This window comes from Eurosta solidaginis, chromosome 5 (assembly GCF_040869045.1).
Source record: "Eurosta solidaginis isolate ZX-2024a chromosome 5, ASM4086904v1, whole genome shotgun sequence".
NCBI classification, from domain to species: Eukaryota; Metazoa; Arthropoda; class Insecta; order Diptera; family Tephritidae; genus Eurosta; species Eurosta solidaginis.
In genome coordinates this window covers 267562137-267583740 of record NC_090323.1, presented here as the reverse complement: position 1 = coordinate 267583740, position 21604 = coordinate 267562137, and the positions used below count along the sequence as shown (strand labels likewise).

The 21604-nt window shown below is 38.0% G+C and overlaps 1 protein-coding gene and 1 long non-coding RNA gene across 6 annotated transcripts in view; one reads left to right on the top strand and one right to left on the bottom strand.

The window, feature by feature from the left end:
- The first annotated feature begins 4422 nt into the window (after positions 1-4422).
- kst (spectrin beta chain, non-erythrocytic 5 kst) overlaps positions 4423-21604 on the top strand; it is a 155916-nt gene continuing 138734 nt past the window's right edge. Inside the window, exons 1-2 of one of the 5 annotated variants that reach the window (XM_067790372.1) lie at positions 4423-4645; positions 19646-20134. The gene's annotated coding sequence lies outside the window, so the exon portion shown is untranslated. Of the gene's footprint in view, positions 4646-8686; positions 8856-19642; positions 20135-21604 lie in introns of those variants that run through there. The other 4 variants (XM_067790371.1, XM_067790370.1, XM_067790368.1 and 1 more) reach the window with 4 other exon arrangements.
- Positions 16524-21604, bottom strand: part of LOC137253449 (uncharacterized) — a 48099-nt gene continuing 43018 nt past the window's right edge. Inside the window, exon 3 of the long non-coding RNA XR_010953804.1 lies at positions 16524-16747. This is a non-coding gene — a long non-coding RNA (uncharacterized lncRNA). The remainder of the gene's footprint in view (positions 16748-21604) is intronic.

Sequence of the window (21604 nt, the reverse complement as noted above, 5' to 3'; positions counted from 1 at the left end):
AAAATAAAGCAAAACTTGACTTGACAACCGTAGCCAAGCATTGACTTCTTGATTACTTTGAAAGCGGCAGCCACCAATATAAATTACAGCAAATAGTAGCGAAAAATTTAGAAAAAAATATTAATTATGTTTAAAAAATGCGTAAAAGAATGATTTTAGCTTTTATTATCTGTTATTTACTTCTATTTTAGTTTTTATTGACAAAATAAAAAGGACGCCACTCACTGTCGCTTCCCAAAAATAGAATTACGTTTAATATTCCCAAGAGATAGATTATAAGCTGTCAAATTGTCACGGTTTTCTTTTATTTTGTGCTTCCACTTAGAAATAAGACCCTGGTTCTAGTTATACAAAAAAATTTGCATCTCTAAAATTTGTTCATAATGACCGATTATCAAAGGGAAAAATGTGTACCGGAAATCTAATAATTTATTTACCGATTAGGAGAAAAGTACGAAAATGAAGATAGTCTAGTTATATGTAAACCAAGAATTAAAAAACTTTTCTCTACTTTTAGATAAAGATTTTAAATGAATATTGTGCCGAATATTAGCAGTTTTACACATCACTATGCTGCTAAGAAATAAATGCACAACAGCAAATCAAGCAGCCACACTTATGTACATGTACACATTAAAGCAAGCAGCCACACATACACATAACCAGCAGCTTGGAGCAAAAAGATTATTTCACATATACATCATCAGCTAAGAGCAGAACTCGTAAACTGCGTCAACTGGCAGCCGATGGTAACATTGGCATCCGACCACCTGCCTATACTTATTTCGCTCGAGCGTACCGCCGACTTCATCGTCACAGAAAAACGCACTTTCAATAACTTCAAAAAAGGAAAGTGGGACGAATATAAATCTTTTACAGACAACCTCTTTGCTGCCCTCCCTATGCCGACTGATGCCCGCCAAGGGGAGCGTGCCCTCCGCAAGGTCATTGAATCCACCTCGGCACGTTTCATTCCCGCCGGAAGAATTCCCGAAATTCGGCCCCACTTCCCGGCGGAGGCCGCAAACTTAGCGAGAGAACGTGACCTTATAAGAGAGCTTGATCCAGGCGATCCCCAAATAAGGGATATAAACCAACCCATCAGATTGCTTGTAAATGAACACAAGCGGGCGAAATGGGAAGAGCACCTAAGAGGTTGTAACCTCTCTACCGGTGTGGGTAAACTTTGGTCCACCGTAAAGTCCCTATCAAATCCGTCTAAGCACAAAGACAAAGTTTCCATCACCTTTGGCGATAAAGTGCTGTCGGATGCGAAAAAATGCGCGAGCGCTTTCTGCCGACAATATATAATGCATTTTACGGTCGACAAAGATAGACGGAGGGCCAACAGACACGCACATAAACACAAATTCAGCGCGTCACCAATCACCATCACCGCTAAAGAGGTTGAGGACGCCATTGGTCACGCTAAACCATCCAAAGCAGTGGGCCCAGACGGCATAGCCATGCCGATGCTTAAAAGCCTAGGGAAAGAAGGTTTCAAATATTTAGCGCATGTCTTCAACCTGTCTCTTTCCACCTTTGTCATACCCGAAAAATGGAAAATGGCCAAGGTGGTCCCGCTACTAAAGCCAGGGAAACCAGCTAACATAGGAGAGTCGTATCGTCCGATATCTCTCCTATCGCCAGTAGCAAAGACGCTTGAAGCCATTTTGCTCCCCTATTTCCAAGCAAATTTGCAGCTAGCCTGTCACCAGCATAGCTTCAGAAAACTACATAGCACTACCACCGCGCTAAATGCCATTAGCACCCAGATACATTGCGGTTTAAATCAAAACCCCCACCATAGAACAGTACTCGTAGCGCTAGACCTATCAAAAGCTTTTGATACGGTCAACCATGGCACGTTACTGCAAGACCTGGAAGGGTCTACCCTTCCCCCATGTCTTAAAAGGTGGACCGCAAATTATGAATGAATTTAGAAATGAAACATCAAAACCAAGAAGAATTAAACAGAGGGTGCCACAGGGTGGTGTCCTTTCCCTACTTTTGTTTAATTCCTACATATCTAAGCTACCTTCGCGACCAGAAGGAGTTACTATCGTTTCCTACGCCGATGACTGCACAATAATGGCCACAGGCCCAGGCCCAAGGGTCGATGAGCTTTGCAACAGAATAAACGGCTACCTCCCTGATCTCTCCAGTTTTTTCGCCTCGCGAAACCTGGCATTATCACCGACTAAATCTTCCGCGACCTTATTTACAATATGGAAGTCCCAAATGTCGACCATTTTGAACATCCACATCGATGGCACTACGCTACCGATTGTCCTACACCTCAAAATCTTGGGTGTGACGTTTGATCAGGATCTACATTTTGGTGAGCACGCAGCCGCAATTGTTCCGAGAATTCAGAGCCGTAACAAAATCCTCAAATCCCTCGCTGGCAGTACTTGGGGAAAAGATAAAGAAACGCTCATGACTACATACAAAGCAATTAGCCAGCCGATTACGTGCTACGCGTCACCCATATGGTCGCCAAGTCTAAAACTTACCCACTGGAAGAAGCTACAGGCCTGCCAAAATGCTGCTCTCAGAATCGCCACGGGATGTCTTCTTATGTCCCCAGAACACCATCTGCATAATGAGGCGAGAATAATCCCCATCAGGGAGAGAAATGAGATGCTGACCAAACAGTTCCTGTTGAATACCCAGAAACCTGAGCATCCCAACAGACATCTGATTGATGAGCCAACACCGCCTAGGGGCTTAAGGAGTCATCTCCGTAAGCATTTTGAGGAAATACGGCACCTGAGAACCCAGCCGTATGAAGCGAAAAAACACAAGCAGGTCCTTGGTGAACTCCACAAACAGGCGTCGGACCTTTATGCCGGGAATTGCCCGGTGAATCCAGTACTCAAAGAAAAGTATCCAAAACTCACGGAAGAGGAACGCATACTCCCCAGGGAAACGCGTGTCACTCCCGCTCAACTTCGTTCTGGATACTGTAACAGGTTAAACTCTTACTTATCCAGAATTAACCCCGGCATACAAAATGTATACCCCGCTTGCAATGTGTCCCCACATAACACCAACCATCTCTTTAATTGTAATGTGGAACTAACGCCTCTAACACCCCTTTCCTTATGGTCACCGCCTGTTGAAACAGCAAGTTTCCTTGGACTCCCGTTAGAGGATATTGATGACAATTTGTGATCGGTCGCGGCTGTTAGTTGGGGCGAAGCACTGCTACAACAACAACAACAGCAGAAGTTGTTACTCCCACATACACACGCATATAGCTAAATAACCAAGTATGAGATACAACTGTTCGAGAAGGCATGTTCGTGAAAATTCTAGACCTTAGGAGAAATATGTGAACAAGGCAACAGAGAGTATAAAAGCAGCGCAAGCTTAGGAATAATAATCAGTTTGATCTTAGCACGCTGGTAGTGAAGTACTACTTCCAAAGTAGTCTAATAAAGACCATTTCGCCATATTGAATATTGGAGTTATTTATTCGACAGTTCAGCGATTAACGATTAGCGAACGTTAACAGAGGGTGCATAATAATCGGAATGCCCCAAAAATCGTTACAATATGAAGAAATCGACTAGGAAATCATGTCATAACAACTTAGAGCTCTCATTAGTCGATTTCCTTCTTCGACCAGAAAGTCCACCACTGTAAAAATCCTTAACGGATCATCAAATATTTAAACCAAATATTAATCGTTTCAAGTAAATCTCGTAATGAGAACATGGCACTAGTTTTCTAATGGGCCTTAAGGGCCCATTACTCATAATTAGCATAGACTTGACTTGACTTGAGAACTGTCACTTACAGTTCTGTTAAATGAACATTGCATGTTACTGATTACTCAAAACTTGGGAACACTTAGAAGTCTGTTGAATTTTGATTTTCTATGTAAGTTCTAAGTGACGTTTACATTTTGAGATGCCATTTGTTTGTTTCCATTTAATTTTGACATTTTTTCATACAAATTGACATTTATTTAAAAATAAATTTCAAAGCTGATTATGATGCCAGATTGTATGCGCTAAGTGGAGTATAATCGTGGCTAAGTTGCCAAGTTTACGCCAAGTCAAGTCAAGTCTATGCTAAGTATCAGTAATGGGCCCTTTATTCACAATCCGCTGGGAAACGTACATTTTTAGGACGTAGTAGGCAACATTGAAATTTTAATTATCATTATTGCTGACGTTATTTTTAAACTGTTTTATTTTTCTCTCTTGTTTACGTGATATTTCTTTTTTACCCCTTCCCCAAACAAACAAACCAACCAAACAATTGTGCCAACGACGATGAGCAGTACCGCGTAGCTTGGAGATCAAACACGAGAAAAACAGAGCTCCAAAAAACCAGAGCAAGTATTGCTCTCCTGCAAAATCTGGGCGAAGTTTTATTTTAGTTTTGAGTTGTTTTCCGTGGTGAGTGAACGTTTATCTTGAAGATTACGGACAACGAGCTTTTAAGTTTGACTTTGGGAACTGAAAAGCAAAGTAAAGTGGCCAAAGTGGATGCAATAAAAACAAAAATAAGAAATCAGTGTTGGTGCTGTTGGGAAAACTAAAATATACATAAAACACACATACAAAAATATTAATTGCAAAAATACCGGCGTGATCTAATTGGAGAAATAACCGCAGTGCCAGAGTTTAAAGTGAGAGTCTAGTTTATAAGGGCTAAAAATCTTTGTACAATAATCGAATTGTTAAAATCTAGTATGTACTTTGAAAATTACTAACTTGCTTACGTTATAAGCGAAATTCTCTAAAACTAGTTTTATGCGCACTCAGCACAAATCCCTCACTGACTGAGCAAAGCAGCAAAGAGCATGAAGCATGGATCCTACCTGGGCACTCGCACACATGCATACCTAGGAAATTCAGTTTCAAAATAACTTACCGGTGCGCTTATCCTCTGTCAGAAAAAGAATTAAGTAACTTGCTCTCTTTGACAAAACATAACACTGCAATCAGCAAAAGGTAAGGTAACTGCGAAGCAAACAAAACCAGCGTTGAGCAGAACAAACTTTAGATGAGATGCACAGTGGGGTATTTTGCATAAATTCCCCTCAAAATCAAATATTTTTGCGAAAATAAAAAATCGCATGATGCGTCGACACTCATATAAAGCTTGTGTATTTCATCAGACGTACCTAGCGTATTTATTTTGGCCAACTTAATCTAAATCTAATTTGCGTTTAATACGTCCACCCCTCCGTTTCGTAAATTTCTTTTTGGTATGTACTCGACATTTTGGGGGTGTCCGAGCTTAACAGACTCCAGATTTATATATATGTAACTACTTTTATTGGGGCCGCCGTTTTCTGGTTGAAGTTTGCTCCGTCCACTACACCGCAGATCTTCGGTTCAAGTCCCGCGAAAGCAACATCAAAATTTTAGAAAGAGGTTTTTCAGTTGAAAAAGATATCCACATATATGTATCGTTACATAATTCAAAAAGGCCCCATACTCATTAAAATCGAAGATAAAATAAAGTATTTTTTTCCGCAATGAAAAAAATTTCTTAACTCCAAACTTGCATATTTATTTTTCTTCTCAAACAAAAACAAATTTGAATATTTTACTTTGTTTATTTTTTGGCATTGTGAATTCATACAAGTGAAAAAACTTTCTATTCCTCCATTGCCATACGTACCTGTCAAATAATAGCTGACAGGGAGAAAGGCTGACAGGGAGAAAGGCGCGACTGGCCAGAGAATGGAAGAAAGATTTGCTTTTTATTAAATTGAAGTGCCATGAATCACCCATTTGTATTTCAAATCAGCTTTTCTTTGAATTGACTATAGAGAAAATTAGATTACATATTGATTTTAATTTTCAAAATCTAGTTATTAGATAAAATATGAGCAGTCAGCAAACATTTTAAAATATGTAAATAATGTAATATACAAGTCGTTTACAAAAATGTTTGAAAAACACTACTGGCAAATGATTTAAGTAATCGAACAGCGATAGAGCAGGTGATCGAGGCTGTTTACTCTTCTGAACGGTTTTATCAAACATTCGTCACTTGTAAGAATTCACAAAGTTTTTATACTCAGCTGAGCAGAGCTCACATAGTATATTAACTTTGTTCGCACAACGGTAATCCGTAACGGGGCATAAACTAATCGAGATAGATATAGACTTCTATATATCAAAATGATCTGGGTGAAAAAAGAAATTCATTTAGCCATGTCCGTCTGTCCGTCCCTCTGTAAACACGATGACTTGAGTAAATTTTGAGGTACTTGATGAAATTTGGTATGTAGGTTCCTGTGCGCTCATCTCAGATCGCTATTTAATATCGAAAATTTCGAAAAACCGAAAAAGTGCGATAATTCATTACCAAAGACGGATAAAGCGATGAAACTTGGTAGGTGCGTTGACCTTATGACGCAAAATAGAAAATTAGAAAAATTTTGGACAATGGGCGTGGCACCGCCCACTTTTAAAAGAAGGTAATTTAAAAGTTTTGCAAGCTGTAATTTGGCAGTCGTTGAAGATATCATGATGAAATATGGTAGGAACGTTACTCCTATTACTATATGTGTGCTATATAAAAATTAGCGAAATCGGATGACGAACACCCCACTTTAAAAAAAAAAAAATTTTTTTAAAGTCAAATTTTAACAAAAAATTTAATATCTTTACAGTATAAAAGTAAATTATGTCAACATTCGACTCCAGTAATGATATGGTGCAACAAAATACAAAGATAAAAGAAAAATTCAAAATGGGCGTAACTCCGCCCTTTTTCATTTAATTCGTCTAGAATACTTTTAATTCCATAAGACGAACAAAAATTTACCAATAATTTACCCAAATTATTAAATAAATTATAAAAATTAACAAATTGCTTCAAATAAATGTTTTCATATATTTAAAAAAGCAATACGGGCAATCCCCGATTAAATCATACAAAAATTTACCAATCCTTGTGAAATTTTGAAGGGACATAGACTCTATGACGATAACTGTTTTCTGTGAAAATGGGCAAAATCGGTTGAAGCCACGCCCAGTTTTTATACACAGTGGACCGTCTGTCCTTCCGCTCGGCCGTTAACACGATAACTTGCGCAAAAAACGATATATCGTAACTAAACTTAGTTCACGTACTTATCTGAAGTCACTTTATCTTGGTATAAAATATGGCCGAAATCCGACTATGACCACGCCCACTTTTCCGATACCGAAAATTACGAAAAATGAAAAAAATGCCATAATTCTGTACCAAATATGAAAAAAGAGATGAAACATGGTAATTGAATTGGTTTATTGACTCAAAATATAACTTTAGAAAAAACTTTGTAAAATGGGTGTGACACCTACCATATTAAGTAGAAGAAAATGAAAAAGTTCTGCAGGGTGAAATCAAAAGCCCTTGGAATCTTGATAGGAATACTGTTCGTGGTATGACATATATAAATAAATTAGCGGTACCCGACAGAAGATGTTCTGGGTCACCCTGGTCCAAATTTTGGTCGATATCTCAAAAACGCCTTCACATATACAACTAAGGGCTACTCCCTTTTAAAACCCTCATTAATACTTTTAATTTGATACCCATATCGTACAAACACATTCTAGAGTCAACCCTGGTCCACCCTTATTGCGATAGCTCGAAAGGGCGTCCACCTATAGAACTAAGGCCAACTATGTTTTAAATAATCATTAACACCTTTCATTTGATACCCATGTCATACAAACACATTCCAGGGTTACCCTAGGTTCATTTTGCTAAATGGTGATTTTCCCTTATTTTGTCTCCAAAGCTCTCAGCTGCGTATGTAATGTTCGGTTACACCTGAACTTAGCCTTCCTTACTTGTTTGGTTTCCTTTTGTTCTGAGATTAATTTTTAAATCTCATAATACGCAAAAACTTCAAAAATAAAATCATGGCCGACCAGAAGAGAACGGTTATACCTCTTGTAGTGAAAAATGTAATATGAGGGGCGTCTATAAAAGAACTGAATAACTTTCGATAGGGTTGTCTAAGGGCAGATGCATCTCAATGGATAGCTGCACACGAGGCGTTGGCTGCATGCAAGCTACACGCTTGGAAATACGGAAGAACAAGTTTGTTTACATTTTTTGTATGCAATATTTTGTAGTTAGTTAGAAAATGCTATTTAAACATCGGAGGTGATTAAATGACTCTAAAGTGTTTCAAACTAGAATTCCTGTTTTTCACAAATCCGCGGTGGTGTAAAATAGAGTTACATAATTTTTAAATATACGGGGATGCACACAACTTTTCCTAATTATTTTCTTTTTCTTTCGATGACGACTATGGCCGTAATAAATTAATGTATGTATATTTTGCTCTTTGTAACTCCATGACGTATCTTGTACGCGTCTACGGCGCTTTTTGTGTAGATCTTGAGTGGAGGAATTGTAGCTATGACGCTGCGCCTCGTCTGCATCTTTCATAACTATGTAAACAACCAAGGAGATTTTCACTCTAAAATTGTGTTTTCAAAATCTCTATTTGTGATGTAATTTTCAAGATATTAGCGATTGTGTGTACATTATTCGAAATATTTGATTTTGAGACATATTTGTGCAAAATAACCCATTGTACGCATCGCGCTCAATTGAAAAAAGAAGTCAACGTCGTACAAAACATCAACAAACAAACAGAGACCGACAGCAGCAGCGCCGTATACAACATTCTCTTCTTTGCCGTCGTGGAGCCAACAACGCATTTGCTATTAGCGCGCAGTTTAAAAAAATTTAAAAAAGAGAAATCGCAAGTTATTCTTGAGCCATAAAACCTAATTTGTTTTGTGTTTAAAATTTTATTTTTTGTTAATTCCTAAGCTAAATTTACAATTTAAAAGTGCCAATTGCTATTTCAACAGGTAAACACAGATGCGATTGCATATGTGTGTGTGTGTGTGAATAAGTGAAATTCATATTTACCGCCATCTTGCATTTCCGCCGCGTTGTGCCATTTACCAGTTGCTTGTTGCTATTTCTTTTTTATCGCTGAACAAATTCAATTACAGAAAAGTGTTTCGTCAAAAGCCAAAGCCAACGTAGCCATAAGCAAATGGAACAAAACTTTAATGGAAATAATACGACTGTGTGAAATTCGAAACGAAAAAGTTAAAGAAAAACATAAAACTTCAATAGACCAAAAATAAGAGAAAGGTGGATAGTTTGTGTGAAGTTAACCCTTTCAGCTTTTTCATAACAAATGATCCTCAAATGAAATGAAAAAGTGAATATACACAAGTAAGGAAGTCTAAGTTCGGGTGAAACCAAACATTACATACCCAGCTGGAAACTTGAAATGCTGTTGTTGTTTGTTTTGTGTGCTTAATAGTGTTACAAAGCTGCGCAATAATACATATACATATGGTTCTATTCTGAACTAATTTTTCTTCAAGTTACGGTTCCCGAAATAGAAAATTGCTTAGTCATGAAAGGGACGGTAATTGTTATAAATCCACTTGTGAAATGAAACAACATTGATATAAAGCTCTTTTTTGCAAAGATATAGCTTATTTTATTCGTCCACGACCCTTTTAAAAATCTTTTATATAAAAGTGGGCGTGTTCATTAACCGATTTCGTTAATTTTTCTTAAAAGCATTCCTTATAGTAAAGGCAACCTCTCTGCCGAATTTTGATAGGTTTAATGATTTTGATTTATGTTTAATAATATTTGTAAATTTGATTTTATCACAAGTGCGCGGTGCCACGCCCATTTTAATTTTTTTTATCAAATCTTGATCAAGAGTCTCAATATCAGTCCGCACGTCAAATTTATTCTAGTTGTAAATTTACTAAATAATCAGGTTTTTGTGTTTTCCGAAATGTTATATATATAAGAAGTGGGCGTGGTTATCATCCTCATTTTCAGTACCAATATATTCTGGGTCCAGATAAGCTCGTGTACTAAATTTCGTGAAGATATCTCAATATTTACTCAAGTTATCGTGTTAACAGACAGACGTTCGGACGGACATGGCTCAATTAAATTTTTTTTCGATCATGATGATTGTGATATATCGAAGTCTATATCTATCTCGATTCCTTTATACCTGTACAACCAACCGTTATCCAATTAAAGTTATAATACCCAGTGTACAAGTACAGCTGGGTATAAAAATTTGTCATATATAGTAAAGAGTAAAGTTGTTAGTTGCTGTCGTGCTTTCCAACATAAACTTTGTTTGAAATATAGGACACCGCGACTAGGAGGTCTTGTGAAACACCTAATTGGTTTTTTCGAATGACAAGAAAAAACATCTAATTGTAACAGATCGGAATATGGAGTTCTTGTTTGGTGGAAAGCCACACAAAAAACAACATACCTCAAAAAATTAGAGGGGTATGCAGACTAGCAATACGGGAGCCCTTCTGCACATTCCACCTGTACACCTGGTAGCAAAGAACATAGCGTTAACAACTGCAACCAGGCTCGGTGCCTCGGGGCAGCTTGAGCGCCGACCATATGGCCATAGTAGTATAGCGTAATCAATCACAAGACGAACAGACTACCTGATTTCCTATCTGCGCTTCGAGGGAGATCTTAAGGCCACAATAGAGGTGGACGGTTGGCGAGAGGGTGCGCAAATGGCGGACGAGACGATACATGTGTACACAGATGGTTGCAAAGTAGTTGAAGGAGCAGGGTCCGCGGTATACTATGCTGATCCGGAAATAAGCAGATCCTACAGGCTGTCGGATTACTGTAGCGTTTTCCAAGCGGAAATATTAGCCGTAACCAAAGCAGTAGAAACCCTGGAAGAGAATAGCTTAAGCTGCAACCGTGTTAACTTTTAAGCAGCAATTAAGGCAAAAATCTCACACAGCACAGCGTCTAAATGCGTGTTGGAGTGTAAGCAGTCTCTGGAGAGAATCGGAACAGGGAGAAGCATACATCTATATTGGGTCCCAGGGCATATGGGAATAGATGGGAATGAAAAAGCGGACGAACTAGCTAAAAAGGGCGCATCCCTTGAAGCTTGCTCCGTAGACGTCCCAATTAGACTGGGCGAGATTAAGCGAAGGCGAGAGGTGCACATGATCGACCAAGCGGGAAAGGCGTGGGTTCAAGCGCGGGGCTGTAAAGTGTCGAAGATTATGTGTAGGTCCGACAACCTTAGACTAACAAAGTTGCTTTCATCATTAAAAAGAGAGGACTGTAGACTCATCACAGGTATTCTGACTGGACACTGCCTTCTGGCGTCACATGCTTTTAAATTAGGCTTGGTCAGTGATAGCAGATGTATGAAGTGCGGGTTGGAGGAGGAAACGATCGAGCACGTTCTGTGCTCGTGCCCTGCACTTGCCAGGCTAAGGCTCCAGCTATTAGGAGTGATACAACTTTCAGATCTAGAAGCAGCAAGTGGCTTAAGTCCCAGGAAACTTCTAGTATTTGCCAAGAGGACGGAGTTATTTTATAACATAGGTCCTGGTTTTTGATAGGGCTTTTCAGTTTGGCCGTTAAAACAAACTTCTGGTAACATTACGGACTCAAACAGTCTAGGTGAGGTCCTCATGGACCGGCCAGTTCAACCTAACCTAACCTAACAGATCGGAAGAAGGATGAAACAGACGCAAAAAGTGCAGAAAGGTTTTTTAAAAACTTTGAGAAGAGCAACAGGTGCAGGACTCAGTATGAAGGAGGATCTAAGTCCAAAATTATGTCTGCGCGTCTCACGAGAAGACAAGACGCAAATAATCCAGAAAGTTTATATAGTTAATCGAACGATTATATTGTGTCATTTGCATTCAAAAACTATGACGTAAAAAAGTACCAATGTCCATTGCAAATAGGAAAGAAAAGCTCGCGTTTGAAAAACAGTATGCAAACATGTCAGAGGAGTTAACAAAAAACGTTAGCAAGTGAGGTGTTAACACGAGCGTTTTAAGCCGTACTGTATGCAACCAGCGGTAAAGCATGGAAGAAGATCTTTCATGGTTTGGGGCTATTTCTTAAAACTTGGTCTGGGTCATTTGGTATATGAGGAGCTCCCTCCATTCGTTGTCCAGTTCAATCGCCAGACTTCAATCTCATGCAACAGTTGTGGTAAATTTTGAAGTAAAGCCGCACTAACTGGAAGTAAATTTTCTTAGAGATGAGGCGTCAATGGGTTGATATTCCATGAGAAATGTTATAAGACTTGATTCGAAGTAACTTAGAGCAAAGGTGGTAATGCCGATAAAGTACAGTTTTAAAACAAAGCTTTTTTTTGACAAAATTAAGTCATGAATGTGGTGTGCGACTATGCGAGACAAAATAATGTAGTAAAGGAAAGAACGAAGCAAAGAGAATGAACCGCAATATTAAGAAAAGCCATAATATACAACAAGCTCAAGTCTAATTAATTTCGAAATACATATGTCTTATGCTATCAAAAATTGATAAAGTATTGGGATTGATAAAGTATTCAAAAACGCTGTGTGCAAATAAGTGAAGACCACTAGACAAAATAAAAGACTAGTTATCTTAGACACAACAGGATTGAAAAATAAGGTTCCCAGGAATCTCACAGAAGGAAAGACCACAAGAGACTGGAAAACAGTGGTTAATAATAATAAATTGATGGATTTCAGAGTCAACAATTGAAGTAGACAAACCATACAGTATATCCAAAGAAAATTACATAGTTTAGACTTAATAGTAAATTAAGGAATACGTGATATCTCTGTGTATGTACATGCTATCTTTTTTTTGTAAAAAGCCATCAACGTTTATAGCATGTTAGCTTTTTAATTTTACGGTCTATGTGTATCTAAGTCAAATTAGTTTCGAGAATATGTTGTTACACTTGTACCAATTTAATTTTGATATCAGAGTTAAAAATAATTGCTTGTAAATATTAAAGTTAAGACACAAACCGCACGAGGCATGAAGGGTATACAGGGAGACCAAGAAAAGTTCGATTAGTTTACCAGAAAGGGCTGAATATATTTAAACGTAGTAATTCTTTTTTTCGCATAGATTTAATTTACTTAGGTTACCATGACAGTTGGTTGGCGCCTTCTGCTTAGATAAATGAGTTTAGCTGATACTCTCCTCGCTGTGAGTATAGACAATTTGGCTTTTCTGTGACCTGGGCGGTCAATCCAGTGTTGTATGAACTGCTTTGTTTTCCAGTTTCTTATGGTTCCCCCTATGTTCCATTGTGAGCTCATAGAAGGGTTCTGGACCATAGAATACTGCCGTCGAACCGTGCTTGGCTAGGTTGTTTGCCTGGAAATTACTTTTATGTCCCCGATGCCTGGGCAACTATGCTAACAGAACCTTGTTTTTGGCTCCCATCTTAATTAGGACTCTAATGTATTTACTAGCTTAGAAGTAGTTGTGTAAGACTACAAGGCGCACAAGGCTGCCTAGTTGTATGTAATAATGATACTGTTTGAGGATAACTCTTCGTAGACATTCTCTTCAATTTTTATTGTATGGATGCCTGCCTGAAAATTAGATGGGTCCATAGGTACCAGCGTCTGTTTTACCCTCATCAGATTTACATTCATCGTCGGTGAATCAAATGTCTGAGTCAGGGTCAGTATATGGATTCCCTGCATCTCAAAAAGTTCTGTCCACAACGAATTCCTCAAAGTTTTTAAAAATTCTGAGCATAGGGGCTTGCATCACGTAGTTGCAATATGCGATTTTCTATAACGTTATAACAAATGAATGAATCCCATCATCTCAATAAGCACAATCCAGACAGGTCAAAATACTGACAACAAAATTCCGACAAGACAATATTCAGACCATACATAATCCAGAAGAAAAGCAAATCTTAACAACTAACTTCGTGTCCGGATTTCGTCTTGTCGGGATTATGGTCAAAATTTCGCTTATCAAGTAGCATCCATCTCTGAAGAAAAGATTTTTTTTCTTCTAAGAAACATGTAAAGGCGAGCGTTGGTTTCACCATGACTTGGATACTACTATTTTCTTTATATACGAAATTTTTTAGAGCGTTTGCTTATGATGTGGATCTAAAGGAATTTAGTAATGTCTGGAATATGTATTTTGGAATTGTGTTATACACCCCATCTGATTCATCCTCAGTTTTCTCGTTTTCAATTCAACCAATTGTCCTGAAATCTTTTAACAGTTGAAATATAATTAATTTTTTTAATTGTTTTTATACTCAGTTGAGAAGAGCTCACAGAGTATATTAAGTTTGATTGGATAACGGTTGGTTGTACAGGTATAAAGGAATCGAGATAGATATAGACTTCCATATATCAAAATCACCAGGATCGAAAAAAAATTTTATTGAACCATGTCCGTCCGTCCGTCCGTCCGTTAACACGATAACTTGAGTAAATTTTGACGTATCTTGATGAAATTTGGTATGTAGGTTCCTGAGCACTCATCTCAGATCGCTATTTAAAATGAACGATATCGGACTATAACCATGCCCACTTTTTCGATATCGAAAATTTCGAAAAACCGAAAAAGTGCGATAATTCATTACCAAAGACGAATAAAGCGATGAAACTTGGTAGGTGAGTTGAACTTATGACGCAGAATAGAAAATTAGTAAAATTTTGGACAACGGGCGTGGCACCGCCCACTTTTAAAAGAAGGTAATTTAAAAATTTTATTTTTTTATTTTTTTTTTAATTTAAAAATTTTGCAAGCTGTGATTTGAGAGTCGTTGACGATATCATGATGAAATTTGGCAGGAACGTTACTCCTATTACTATATGTACGCTTAATAAAAATTAGCAAAATCGGAGAAGGACCACACCCACTTTCAAAAAAAAATTTTTTTTAAGTAAAATTTTAACAAAAAATTTAATATCTTTACAGTATATAAGTAAATTATGTCAACATTAAACTCCAGTAATGATATGGTGCAACAAAATACAAAAATAAAAGAAAATTTCAAAATGGGCATGGCTCCGCCCTGTCCTTCCGCATGGTCGTTAACACGATAACTTGAGCAAAAATCGACATATCTTTACTGAACTTAGTTCGCGTACTTCTCTGAACTCACTTTATCTTGGTATAAAAAATGAACGAAATCCGACCATGACCACGCCCACTTTTTCGATATCGAAAATTGCGAAAAATGAAAAAAATTCCATAATTCTATACCAAATACGAAAAAAGGGATGAAACATGGTAATTGAATTCGTTTATTGACGCGAAATATAACTCCAGAAAAAACTTTGTAAAATGGTTGTGACACCTATCATATTTAGTAGAAGAAAATGAAAAAGTTCTGCAGGGCGAAATAAAAAACCCTTGAAACCTTGACAGGTATTACATATATAAATAAATTAGCGGTATCCAACAGATGATGTTCTGGGTCACCCTGGTCCACATTTTGGTCGATATCTGGAAAACGCCTTCACATATACAACTACAACCACTCCCTTTTAAAACTCTCATTAATACCTTTAATTTGATACCAATATCTTACAAACACATTCTAGAGTCACCCCTGGTCCACCTTTATGGCGATATCTCGAAAAGGCGTCCACCTATAGAACTAAGCCCCACGCCCTTTTAAAATACTCATTAACACCTTTCATTTGATACCCATATCGTACATACATATTCTAGAGTCATCCCTGGTCCACATTTATGGCGATATCTCGAAAAAGCGACAACCTATAGAACGAAGGCCCAATTCTTTTTAAAAATACTCATTAACACCTTTCATTTGATACCCATATCGTACAAACAAAGTCTAGAGTCACCCCTGGTCCACCTTTATTGCGATACCTCGAAAAGGCGTCCACCTATAGAACTAAGGCCCACTCCCTTTTAAAATACTCATTAACACCTTTCGTTTGATACCCATATTCTACAAACGCATTCTAGAGTCACCCCTGGTCCACCTTTATGGCGATATCCAGAAAAGGCGACCACCTATACAACTACCACCACTCCTTTTTAAAACCCTCATTAATACCTTTCTTTTGATACCCATATTGTACAAACAAATTCTAGGGTCACCCCTGGTCCACCTTTAAGGCGATATCTCGAAACAGCGTCCACCTATGGAACTAAGGATTACTCCCTTTTAAAATACTCATTAACACCTTTCCTTTGATACCCATATCGTGCAAACAAATTCTAGAGTCAACCCTGATCCACCTTTATGGCGATATCCCTAAATGGCGTCCACCTATAGAACTATGGCCCACTCCCTCGTAAAATACTCTTTAATGCTTTTCATTTGATACGCATGTCATACAAACACATTCCAGGGTTTCCCTCGGTTCATTTTTCTACATGGTTATTTTCCCTTATGTTGTCACCATAGCTCTCAACTGAGTATGTAATGTTCGGTTACACCCGAACTGAACCTTCCCTACTTGTTTTTTTTTTTATATAAGTCTTTAGAGTGACAAACTTAGCGAACTTTTTTAACTACCCCTCGTTAAATCGTTGACTTCGTGAATTTATCTTACAAACATACATTCTCATTTTTTTGGTAAATCAACTTACCTCCTCCTCTGAGCTATCGACTTGTTGACTACTTGGCTGACTGGTTTATTCGCTTATTTATGTACATATATGTGGAATTGCTTCTGTGGCTAAAAAAATAGCAGCATCACATTTTGATTGTTATCATTTCGCGTGTTTTATGAAATGCGTTTTTGTTTTATGTTGTACTACTTACCGTTACAAATTTTGGCCAAACGAGCGTAACTTTCGATTTAAATCGCATTGAATGAATAGCAATTCAACTGCAGTAAATCGGTGGAAATAAAATAAACTTTTGTGCAAAGCAGCAGAGTTGCATTGAAAGGAAGAAAAGCTGTGCAATAAGTAAAAATACAACGAACAAAAGCAAAAAGAAAATAAATATGAAATTAATTAATCTTCATTTTGTGAATTGATGGATTTTTATAGTTTTTTGTTTGTTTTGTGCAGAATTGCAGGTGCAGATTTTTAAGCGTGAAAGTGGGCTTGGCTAACGAATTTGTAGGAGCAAAAAATGCGGATGTAAAAGGCAATAATCTTAGTACAAACCAAACAAAAACACCAATAATAACATTTAAGAAAAATCATAAAGTGTAAAATTCCAACAACGCAATAACGACAACAAAAAATAACAAAAATGCCTAGCAATGCGAAAGAGTAGTGAAAACGCATAAGTGAAAGAAGTTAATAAAATTGAGCAAATTCTTATAAGGGAATAACAAGAAAATGGTTTAAGAAAAAAAGATCGCAGCAAACAAACCTACATACATAAACTCTATTATTTTCACCGATTTAACAACCCGTTCGATTGTGATGTGGTCGCTCTCCCAACAACAAACCTAACAAACATTTTATTTTAAAAATTACTTTTTTTTCTAGCAGCATACGTTGCACTGTGGGGTGTTTGAATGGTTTGGAGTGGCCTAAATTATCTTTGTAATTTAAACCAGTCGTAAAAGAGATTTTCTACTCAGGGCGAAAATTCAGATTGCCCTACATTTACTACGTTCTCAGATCAGTGTTGCTTTTTCCAATACCAGTTTGGTAGTACATTCAAAGGAAATAACCAGGTAGATCTCAAAAAAAAGCGTGGTAGCTCTTTTAAATGCCAAATTCAACCGAGGCCGAAAAATATGTTTTTGGGGGACTAAAATATCATATATATTATTTCTAATTGCTGTTTTTATGTACGGGTCCCGTTTTCGCTCTTATTTGGAATCCAAATCTATCAATAAAGTTTTGGTTGTAAAGATGGAGATTCGGGCTATTAGCGAGCTTTGGCCAATTTTCGTCGTAGTGCTTTTGTTTAGCTATATTTTATTAAAATAATTTGCTAAAATAAACGATTGTGCGCATCACAAGGAAATCTATTTGTACTATGGTACTATTGAATATTTGCATTGCATTACCGGTATTTGCTATTGTACGCTAGATGGCAGCGCAAGTGTACGTTTTAATTGATTGACGGCAGTTGCTATTATACGGTAGATGGCAGCGCAAGCTGTTAATAGAGCACCTGATTTCTGTTGACATTTGATAAGAGACTTTTATATTGGTTGCGCAAGATGCGCACGGGTCAGGCTCGTGTTATTAAATTCGTATTGTTGAAAATAGGCTGTTATGAAAATGTTTGTATATAAGTTCGGCTACTCTAAACGCAGAGAAGGACCCAAACGCAAAATTCACTAAAAACTACTCAAAACCAAACCTGATTACACTGACTGTTTCTCAGGATAACTCTGACTCTATTTTTATACTACAAGCCATTTTTATACAGCTATTCAACGCCCGATTCTCTTCTGCGCGCAATTTCGGAGGACTCAAGAATATTTCATAGCCACGTTGGGAATCATCGCATTTAGCTTAAATAATACAGATACTACGGAGGATTAAAATTGTTTTCCTAGAAATTTCGTTCTACTATCTTAATGCTCTGGACAACTTTGCCAGTAGGTACAACACCGTTTATTCCACCACAGAAGATCTTCGCTGCGACATGATGTACAGTATTTCAATTTCATATGTACACATGAGTCCCAATAGTCCAATCCTAGCTGAGTACAGATCTAATAGGGTGATTTGCTTTGTCTTGCAAGGTGTACGGATTGTTTAGATCCGAGGACAAAAATATACAAGACTACGAGAGCACCCCGCTGTGAAGTAAAAGCAAGCATCTGTAAGAAGGGTCAAAAAATTTGCAGATTAAATAAAAAAAATATGAAAAACAATTCCCCAATCTTTTCGTGAGCGAAATGAGAGGAATGCCCGCTTTCAGATACTATAAATTGCGCGGATCTCATATAATTTTTTGCGTGTATTTTGTTGTGTTGACTTTACAATCGGTGCAGTCAGTGCATTCCGTGTAATCCGTAATTTCTGTATATATCGTACAAAATATTTGAAGATTGTATTTCTCACAAAGCAGCGAAACCTGCAGGCTGCAATGACTTCCACCTATTATTAGCCTCGTTAAGCCAGTGCTGAGAGGATCGAAGCCTAATAGGTCCCCTTCACGTTACTGGGAAACCAAGAGCTATTCTCACTGGAATAGCTCATAGGCCGTTTTTCTGTGTGTAACGATTTTCCAGAAACCAAATTTAAGAAATACTGTATGTACTCGCTATGTCCATGGCTCACTCTCTCAACCCGACATCCCAAAAAGCCATCTAACTATTCGGTAACGCCTGCCAGGCTTCCTGAATAGCACAGATTATGATTCCTTTATCCAGTCTCTTATCTCTATATCCCCTCGTAAGACTGAATTGTCGAAGCTCTGAGCGATTTAAATATCTAACCAAAAAATTTGTATGACAAAAAGAATGCCTTGGCTTGCTTCGAAGCGTGATTTGATAGTTTGTGGCAGATTTTCTTTGATGGATCAGACCACTTGCGAATGCCGTTTTCGAGATAAGTCGTCGTGACCTAATCGCCCCACAGACAGCTCCTCGAACTTTAACTAGCCTGTTATTCGCGTGGCTTAACTCGACTGCCTTCCGCCACCCCACTTCCACGCTGATAAGGATCGTTCAAATAGTCGGCTTGTACATCTAGGCAGCAAACGATTGCATGCGCTTTTTGAATTTTACTTACGTTTGTTAAAAAAAAGCTGACTTTTAGACACCGAAACATTCCAATACCCCACAGTGCGTCATGCGACTGGTTTAGCTTCTTAACTTGCCGGTTATATGATACATACATATTTACTTACTCAAATACCTGAATATATAAGTAGCTACACTTTCGAACAAAAGTCGTTGAATGGGGCGCAAGAGGGAATTATCGAAAATAAAAATATGCATGTAATAAATCTACCTAAATATAAATGAAATACTAGAAACAGCCAAAATTCAAAATCTTAACAGCAACAAAATTAAAATCAACCCAATACCAACTCAACCCATTTACAAATTTTTGTTTGAGCTAAGAGCGATTCTTGTCCTACAACTTGGCTTCTAAAGCTTGACCTTTTCGATAGAAGACAACAAACCAGAGCAGCTGCTTGCAACCAGACACTCACACACTAGCCTACATCAGCTACAACAGCTAGCAAAAGAGAAGAGGAAATAAAAGAAGCAACAAAGCCATTTAGAAAGTTACCAGCATCTCCATCACCAGTAGCACAACAACAACAAGTGATTATTCACCAAATAAATTTATTACCCCCGCACGAATTTAGACAAAACATTCACGCTGGATTTGGGATACTACGAGGCTGTTAAAGGTAAACAATAACAAATTTATATACATACTTACATAAATCTAACCCTTCTTGTACATAAACATTTAAAAAGCGACTATAACTATAGATATGTAAATAATTTTTCGTGCATAATAGGATTATTCTGGAGGCATTTTATTTAACATAATTGCATGAAAAAACAATCTGTGATTTAAGATTGTTTTCTCCTTACCTTTGTTTATGAAAGCTAATCCTAAGATCGAGCGATTCGCTTAGAATACAGCTTCTAAGCAAGCTACACCAAGCTGTAAACTGGAACAAGTTTGCATTTGAAGTACGCTTTTATGCGTTTCTTAATTAATTGACCCCCATCGTCTAGCCGTTTATGTATGGCCCTACAAACAATGTCATCCATTTTTGGGTTGGGTCGTATTCCTCCATACCAATACTTACTTACTTAATTGGCGCTTAACCGTCTAAACGGTTATGGTCGTCCAACAAGGCGCGCCAGTCGCTCCTTCGCTCCGCCAACCGGCGCCAATTGGTCACACCAAGGGAGTTTAAATCGTTTTCCACCTGGTCCTTCCAACGGAGTGGGGGCCGCCCTCTACCACTGCTTCCATAGGCGGGTTCCGATAGAAACACTTTCTTGGCCGGAGCATCATCTTTCATTCGCATAACATGGCCTAACCAGCGCAGCCGCTGCGTTTTAATTAGCTGGACTATGTTGATGTCTGCGTATAGCTCGTACAGCTCATCATTAAATCTTCTACGGTACTCGCCATCGCGAACGCGTAGAGGTCCATAAATCTTTCGAAGAACTTTTCTCTCGAACACTCCCAAAGCCGCTTCATCTGCTGTTGTCATGGTCCATGCTTCTGCCCCATATAGCAGGACGGGTACGATAAGTCCGAGAAATCGACGCCGCTGTTTCAGTGAACTATGGCGGAATGCTTTCGAAGGGACTCTCTATGGCTTACAACAACATTACTTCGCCTCTATTTGGCTCTCAACAAAAATAAAACCGATTTCAGTAAAAAAGACAACACGGTGACTTTGCTAGGGCTCACACACCCAAAAAAACGGTACAAAAATGAATCGACATTTATTGTCTCACTAGTTTATTTGCTAAATTGTTTTGTTGTAAAGTTTATTACTTTATTATTTTTTGGCTCGGTTACTCAATTTTTCATTTTTGTAATTCCGAAAAGGCAGTTGGGTTTCGTTACCAGGCACTACAATACAGAAGGGGACGATATCGCTGAGACGATGATCAAGGAAGTTTCCCAAATGGATATACCTTTGTAAGGCCACCATTGGTTAACTTCCTGAGAAAATTGGAGGAAAGCACTGAACCGAGATAGTCGCGAAGTCTTAAATTCCCCACAGCTGTGTTTGGATACGAAGAGAAAGAGACTCTGTTGTTGTTGTTGTTTTAGCGATAAGGACACTCCCCGAAGGCCTTGGGGAGTGTTATCGAGTTGACGGTCCTTTGCTGGGTGCAGATCCGGT